At 49.9% G+C, this 7,643-nt stretch overlaps 1 long non-coding RNA gene across 1 annotated transcript; it reads right to left on the bottom strand.

Moving 5' to 3' along the window:
• Positions 1-926: 926 nt before the first annotated feature.
• Positions 927-3,661, bottom strand: LOC119521853. The gene is made up of 3 exons (XR_005214434.1): positions 3,360-3,661; positions 2,250-2,302; positions 927-1,392 (listed from the first exon to the last, which is right to left on the bottom strand). It is a non-coding gene; the product is annotated as an uncharacterized LOC119521853 (long non-coding RNA).
• Positions 3,662-7,643: the final 3,982 nt, after the last annotated feature.

Genomic DNA, 7,643 nt, shown 5'->3' with positions numbered 1-7,643 from the left:
GACACATTCATAAACTATACATTTTAGTTTTCTAAAATGCATAATGCAGCCATGCTTATAGATGTGTGTGATGGGATCAGTTCAACAATTTAACATGTTGGAGCATCTGCTGGAAGCAAGGCACTGTGTTAAGCCCTAGGGAGACTTGGGGAGCAGCTTTAGCAGCTACTGGGCACCCACTGCCCTGGGGTGGGCCTCCCAGAGTGCAAACAGTGACTCACACACTTTATTCCCTGCACTGAGGGAACCACACTTACATCCATGCAGGCATCAGGTGGTGGTTGATCAAGTGACACCGGGTTGGGTCCTAGTAGACCACAAGGTTTCACGAAGAAGCTGGGATTTGAGGAGGTGCTTGGAAGTTAGGTTAGAGAGAGAAGGCTAAACCTGAGAGGAGGGAGAGGGACACTTTTGAGGAATGCAGAATTTGTGGTCTGAGGGGAGATGTGGGTGAGGGACATAAAGACTATGTTCTGATTACAGCCCCCTCTCCCCCCGTTAAAACTCAGTTTCAAAACTACTTTTAAATTTTATTCTTTTGTATTTAATAGCAAGGACCCACATTTAACTATTCCTTCTGTTTTCATTGCATTGGTAGAAATTAAGGTCTAATTGCTACTTAAATTCACAGATGATCATCTTACATCATAGAAGGGTAAACAGGACTTTTGTTTTTCTTCATTGTTCTTTCCTGTTAGATATTAGCTAATGTTCATTCTTTAGCAGTTAATGTCCACCAATAATTAGCAAATTGTCTGAAAGTTCAAAAGAAACATCTCACTTCCTAATTTTTTTCATCAAGATTATAGACCCAACACTGTAGTGTGGTTTTCATGTAGCAGACAGGTAGTTTACAAACAAGGCTTGGGAAAGATGTCTTGGGAGACCAGGGGAAGGTCAAGGGATGGGAGCTTGGGGACCTTCTCCCTGCTTTAACAAGAGCAAAACTGTTTATATATACATACAGGGATTCTATGAGAGAGTTTTATGTTTTTTAAAAAAGGGCTCCTCTGCAAAATATGTTTGAAACCACATCTGTAAAAACTTCGAGAAAGGTAAATAAGAACTCTAGGAACTCATTTCTTTATTTATTCTCTGCTTATTCCAAGAAAGACCTAAGGTAGCTTACAGAAATACCTATGATGCAACAAGATTTTGCTTTGTTTTAAGTAAAGGAGGAAATAGAAAGAGAAAAAATAGAAGAAAAGTCAGGTGTCGTCAGGGTAAGGTGAGTGCACCAGTGCACCTGCAAGGAGCCGGCCGTGGGGTGGGAAGACGGACTGCAGCTGGTGGTCGCAGCCCACAGAGGGGTCTTGTAGACATGTCCATCCTCCGTCTACAGAATGAAGGGATGGCATCCTGGGCAAGGGCCTGCCCTCCCTGTAGGAGCTCCTGGAAAATGAGTAAGAATCCTTTGGGAGAATTGTTTGACCTTGGGCCCCCACATCCCTCTCCCTCCTAGCCACTCTCCGGTGCCCTTTCCTTCCCTATGAACTCAGTCCAGGGCAAGCAGTGGGCTCTGCCTGTCCGACCTCATCATCCTCCATCCTCTGACCACACCCCTTCCCCTCATACTGAGAGAATGAGATTAAGTTTAGCTTTCACACAGGGTAGGTGTGCCTGGCGGGATGGGGCAGTTCAGGGATTGGCAGAAGATTAAAAACCAAACTGTAGTCGATGGTAGGTCCCCCTGTTTATCTGCCCACTATCCTTGCAAGGTGGAGACTTGGGGGTAGAGGTTCCTAAAATAGCTGCATAACTTGTTTCCAAACTAGAACTAGCCCAGACTGGCTCTGCAGTTAAAGAACAAAGGAAAGAGTCTTGGAGCCTGGGCATAACCATTATAGTCAGGGGTGGAGACTTGTTTCAAACATTCCCTGTTTCAAATGTTTCAAATTTGCAGGGGCTGCATGTTTCAAATTTGTGCAGGCTAGTTAGGACTGTGGAATAGAATGTAACCTCTGAAGTATCCAGCCACTGGAGAAACGGGAAGGACTTGTGGGTTAGCTGCAGGGAATAAATAGTGCTGGGTCTATTGTTCTGCACGCCAACCCCCCACATTTGTGTTTATTCCTTTTTAGGAATAGTGCTTGTTTCTCACAACACTGCCCTACATGCTTCAGTCACCCTCATCAAAAATTACCCAAGAATCACCAAACCCAGAATTTCACACCCAAGGATTCCTACTAAGTACGAATAGCTGACATTTATATCACATTTCTGTGTGTCACACCCCTTCCGTGTAATACCTCCTTTGATGCTCACAACAGCCCTGTAAGGTAGGTACTCCTGTTATTTCCATCTGAAAGAACAGGAAACCGAGGCACAGAGAGGTTAAATAATATGCCCAAGGTCATATAACTGTAAAGGGACAGAGCCGGGATTTGAACCCAGGCAGGTTGGCTCATTGCCCTTAATCAGCCTGCCAGGGGGCCTTTCAGTCTCCCACGTGACAGCCTGCTGCCTGGGGGATGGTAAGTTAGCTGTGTTGTTCCTGAGTATAAGTCCCAGGCTCTACTCTCGAGTGGGCCACTAGACCCCATTCTGGTCCATCCTGTTGGGTGGCCTCAAGCGTCACCTCTGTCTAGTCATTTCATTGATATTGTAGATCCCTAAGAAACCCCAAGGTTTGAGGGAGTGAGGGAGCTCAGTGCAGGCCTTCCACACCGTGGAAAGTGCAGCTGGAAAGCTCAAAGTGCAAGTCATCATCATGGTTGGTACATAGTTTCACTTTATGAACAATGATTAGTACAATGGATTACATTCAGAGCAGCCTCTCCTCCAGGTATTTTACGTTCCTTATCTCATTTAATCCTTGAAGCAGCTAAGCAAGGCAGCTATTATTAGCCTCACTACCCAGACAGGAAACTGAGGCCTAGAGACGTTAATAACTGCCCAGAGGGCACATTCACCTAGTTCGCCTGCCACTTTCTCTCAGGCAATAGCATCTCTGCTCTCTCTGCAGTTACTACTCTGTACCGTTTTCCCCACTAAGCCCCTTTGCACAGGAGTTCCTTCATGATTGTCCTCAGGATCTTTCTTTGCTCAGCCTCCTGCCTCAGACAGTTTGAGTTCCTCAAAAGCCAGGTCTGTGTTTCCTCTTTTCTTTATGTTGTGCGCCCTCCAGCTCCCAGGGTCCCACTGAAGTTCTTCATAAGGTGGTCCCTCGTTGGACCCACTGGCCTGCTCCAAGTTCACAACCATGGCTGCATTAGCAACGGACATCTCTGGTACAAATGCAGAAATGAGGAAAGAGGTAGAAATATAGTTCCCTGATCCTTCATCATTTGTCACAGTTTCTCGTTTGCACACTATACATAAAGCATATATCTGCCTAAATGCCCCACAAAAATACTTACACATGAGTGCCAAGGACTCAGCCATGTAAATCAGCATGCAAATGATGAGGCAGCTGTGGGGCTGGTTGCCAGAGCCACTCGCATCCTTAAACACCCAGACAGAACCCAGAGATTGCAGGAAAACCCCACTCCTCCAACCTCATCCCTGCCCTGATGACTCACACCAAAACCACATAGCAGTTATACTCAGCAGCTTCCAAAAGCAGCCTGTGAATTTCCCTGCCAACCCTCCTGTCCCCAGGCACAGACTCAGTGTGGAGAAGTGGTGATAAACCAGCTGTAGCCTGTCTGTTTGGCTCAGAGAAACACACTCACCCACCTCTGGTCATCTCTGGGTGGGCAGGGGCTGGAGCAGGAAATTGGAACTGGCCCTGGGAAAATGCCATTAATTCAGATTGCATTCAGACTTTGTGAAAACTTAGTGATTGAACTGAAGTTTACTTTCATATAACGTGTGGCAGCCCATGGCCTGAGCAAAACAGGCCTGCAGATCTTTGGTGCACAGTGTTCTGCGTGACCTAGGCAGTTTACGTTTAACCTATTGTCTTTGTAAGGCAGTAAGGAGAAAAATGGTAAATTGACCTTAAAATGTAACTTTATGAGAAGCAGGCAGGAGGTGAGAGGCTCTTAGTCTCACAAAAAGAGCAAAATGTAATTGTTCAAGTGTTATTCTAGTCCTTCCTGCACCACCTCTCAGGTCAGAGTGACCTGTTCCTGCATCTATGCTATCCCCCCCCCTTAGGGATGCCTTTGTCTTAAACCCTTATCAATGGCTTGCTGTCCTCTTTGCATTGTGTGTCCTCTTTGCATTGTGTGGTCGACTTTCCTGTGAATGCAATGCCTGCCCCAACTTAAGAGAGCCGTTGTGATGTCTCCACAACTTCTCACCCTGTAAGTAAGCCCTGAATAAAAGTTCACGTATCAGAAAATGCTTGTTGTCTTCTTTGGCCTCTGGAATGGCATGGCCCTCATGAGCTGTGACATAACCAATGAGGGAACTCATTTCTAAACATATTAATTCAAGTATTTGTCCATTTATTTAAGGCACATATGAGAACCCACTAAATGGGAGGTAGAAAAAAAAACTAAAAACAGCCATGCTGTCAAAGAAAAAAATAGGTATCTTGTAAACACTGCTTTAACCTATGGAAGACAACTGAGCATTTTCAGCCTGCTTTGTGGCCCTTGCGTTTAGCAGAAAAACAGACCTGTGGGACTCAAATCAGGCTAATCTCTTCACTGAAGCACATGCACAGGGCCCTCATTTTGCTAACCTCCAGCCACTCCATTCCCTCATGATTGTGAGAATTAGATTAATCTAAGTTTAGCTTTCACACCTAGTGGGGGCGCCTCGGGGGAATGGCAAAGGGTTAAGAAGCCAAGCTGTAATCAGTGGCCCCTTGTCCTGTTTATCTGCCCATTATCCTTGCAAGGTGGAGACTTGGGGTGGAAGTTCCTAAAATAGCCTCATAACTTGTTACCGAACTAGCTCAGACTGGCTTTGCAGTTAAAGAACAAAGGAAAGAGGCCTTTTAAGCACAGAAGTGGTCTCATTGGTTTATATGGGCATAACAGTTATAGTCAGAAGTGGAGACTTGTTTCAACTATTTATTTCAAATGTTTCAAATTCGTGGGGAAGACTTATTTAGTATGTTTCAAATTTGAGCGGGTTAGTTAAGCCTGTCTAATGGGCTGTAAACTTGTGCAGGTTTTCCTGAACAAACCGCGAGCCTGCAGGAGGCATGCATTGCAGCAGCAAGCCCCCCCCACCCCACCCCCTTCCCTGTAGCTGCACTCCAGCATTTCCAGTATTTCCCACATGTGGGAAGCGCTGGCGGTTCCCGGCACAGCCAGGCGTGGGCGCCCTAGCGCCTCTCCTCCTCTCAGGGCGCAGGAGCCGGCCACCCCTCCGGGCGCCGCGGGCACTGTGCGCGCCGGAGGAGCCAGGGCAGAAGCGCGGGCCAGGCCCCTGGGCCGCCCTTCCACTGCCCCCCCGCTCCGGCAGCGCCCTCCACCCCTACATCTTGGCAGTTACCACCTCAGAACCCCCGCGCCCACCTCCTCCCGCCTCTGGGGGCCCCCAGCCCCGCATAGCCGCTGGCATCCCTGGGCGTCTGTCCACTGCCTGCGGCTGCGACTGGTTCTCGGGAACCGCGACGCTCCTCTGCAGGACGCGGCCGGTAGCCAGGAGCCCTTGCGACATGCAGGGCGCTCCTCTAGCCTGGCCTGCCCGGCCGCGCAGCCCGCGGCGCCCTGCCCTCCCAGCGCTGCCTGTCCGGCCTGCCCCGCAGCGGGCATCCTCGCAGCCCCGCACCTGCCGGCCGCCCCACCCCTGGAGCTTCCAGCTGTCCCCACCCCCAAGCCCTCGGTCCTTCCCGTCCCCCAGTCTGCCCCGCCCCCTCCTCCCACCCCCGCTTCTTTTCCTCTTCTCCCCGCCCTCTCGCCGCACCTTGGGGTCCCAAATCCCATCCCCGCTGCGGCTCCGCTGGGGCCTCTCGCTTCCTGGAAGTCACATGGTGGCTCCAAAGCCCGGAGCGAACGCGAAGCCCACCCACCAGAGGAGACGCTGGGGAGGTTGGGGTTAGGGAAGCGCAGCTTTTGAGGTCCATCGGCTGCTCTCGAGGAACTCGGGTTGGGCAACACGAGCGGAGGTTTGTGGGTGGTGGTTTTTTCCCGGTCCCATCACAGCATCTTGTCGCGCATCTGCCCGGGAGGTCACAGTCTCGGTGGACTTTCTGGGCCGAGATCAGCCATCCGGGCGTCGGAGGTGCTGCCCTCGCCTCTCTCCTCAGGCGACCCTCGGCTTCCTCTCCAGGGAAGTGCAGACCTGGTGGGGAGGGGACAGCCGGCTTCACCAAGACCCACTGGGCACCCTAAGAGCCATGGCTAGCCCGGGGCCTTTTTTGTCCGGGGCGCTTACCCTCCTTTTAACCGGCCCCGCTGAGCTTGTGTGAGGGAGCGAAATGGGACGCCCCCAGGATGAATTTCCCGAATGGATGGTAGGGAGAGCAGGTTATCCCAGAGAGACGAGAATCTGCCACGTTGGACGTCACTATTGACCGGCTGGGGGATCAGGACTAGACACGCCGAGGTTAAAAGGACTAGATCCAGTTTCTTTTCCAAGATCAAAGTGGTAGGTGGTCTGCCTACAGGTCAAGATGCCTGGCTGCTGCCACGCTGATGCCAAACCCAGGACAAGATGGAGGTACAGTACTTTCCCCTCCACCTGCCTGCCATTTAAAAGATGTGAGGTCAAGACAATATCGTTCATGGTCCCAGCAAAGAGAAGATGAGCGGTTACGGGTTTGTGGTCAGGACGCTGTGAGCACCACGGAAGAAAGACAACCGTGAACCTGGTGGGTGGATGGGAACCTGGAGTACGAAGTCAGAAGTGCCTTTTAAGTGTGGTCCCTTAAGCCTTCAGGCTCATGGGCAGCAAGGGGATGGTGGGCGTGCACTTCTGACACCTACACACCACACACACACACACACACACTTCAGTGCACTTGGCTTTCCGCCAGAATTTAAGACCCTCCCAAAAGTTTTGCGACGGAAGCAGCTTCCGTGAATTTGGCCTCCTGGCCTAGGACAGACAGCGAGTGGAGACGCCTTGTCTGTGTGAGCCATGCTTTGCCCAAAGAGAAGAGTGAGGGGCAGAGGTGCAAGGCAGTGGAAGGACAGAGGGTCGGCTGCAGCCCCTTTAAGTCACAGTGACACGCACCACACAATCAAGGCGAGCCATCTCTACCATTTCGGATTTTCTGCCTATATTTCTCTTTGCCTGTTCCTTTCTGTCCATCCTTTAACACATTCATGGTTCCCTGGGGGCCATTACTTTTGTACCCCACACACATAAACCCAATGAACCTAGCTAGCATGGTGTTCTATACACAGTTGGTGCTCAGCATAGAAAAATAAAGCAGCAGATCAGCTGAGAGCCTTCATTCTTGAGAATTTAAAAGATGTCTAATAAAGCCTCTGGGTCCTATTAACTTTCAGAAGCGCTTTTGTTCCCCAAAATTGTTTATGAGTAGAAAAGGCAAGGTAAAAACCAGTGCACATTTAGGTGCACTCCCAGCTTCATTCCAGTTATTGCCTTTCTGTTCTCACTGAGCCGCATCGCAGTTTCGGTGCTTTGAGGCTGTCCTTTTCTGTCTTTTCTGACAGAGCCTGGGACTGTGTCCCAGCATGCAGGAACTCTTCATATAGGCATAGCATCTTTCGTCTTATATTATGCAAGGGGTTCTTCAAATATATTTAAAGGAAGCATCTTTGGTAACTAGT

This window comes from Choloepus didactylus, chromosome 2 (genome assembly GCF_015220235.1).
Source record: "Choloepus didactylus isolate mChoDid1 chromosome 2, mChoDid1.pri, whole genome shotgun sequence".
NCBI lineage: Eukaryota > Metazoa > Chordata > Mammalia > Pilosa > Megalonychidae > Choloepus > Choloepus didactylus.
The sequence above is the reverse complement of the archived record's forward strand: the minus strand, read 5'-3'. Positions and strand labels throughout refer to the sequence as shown.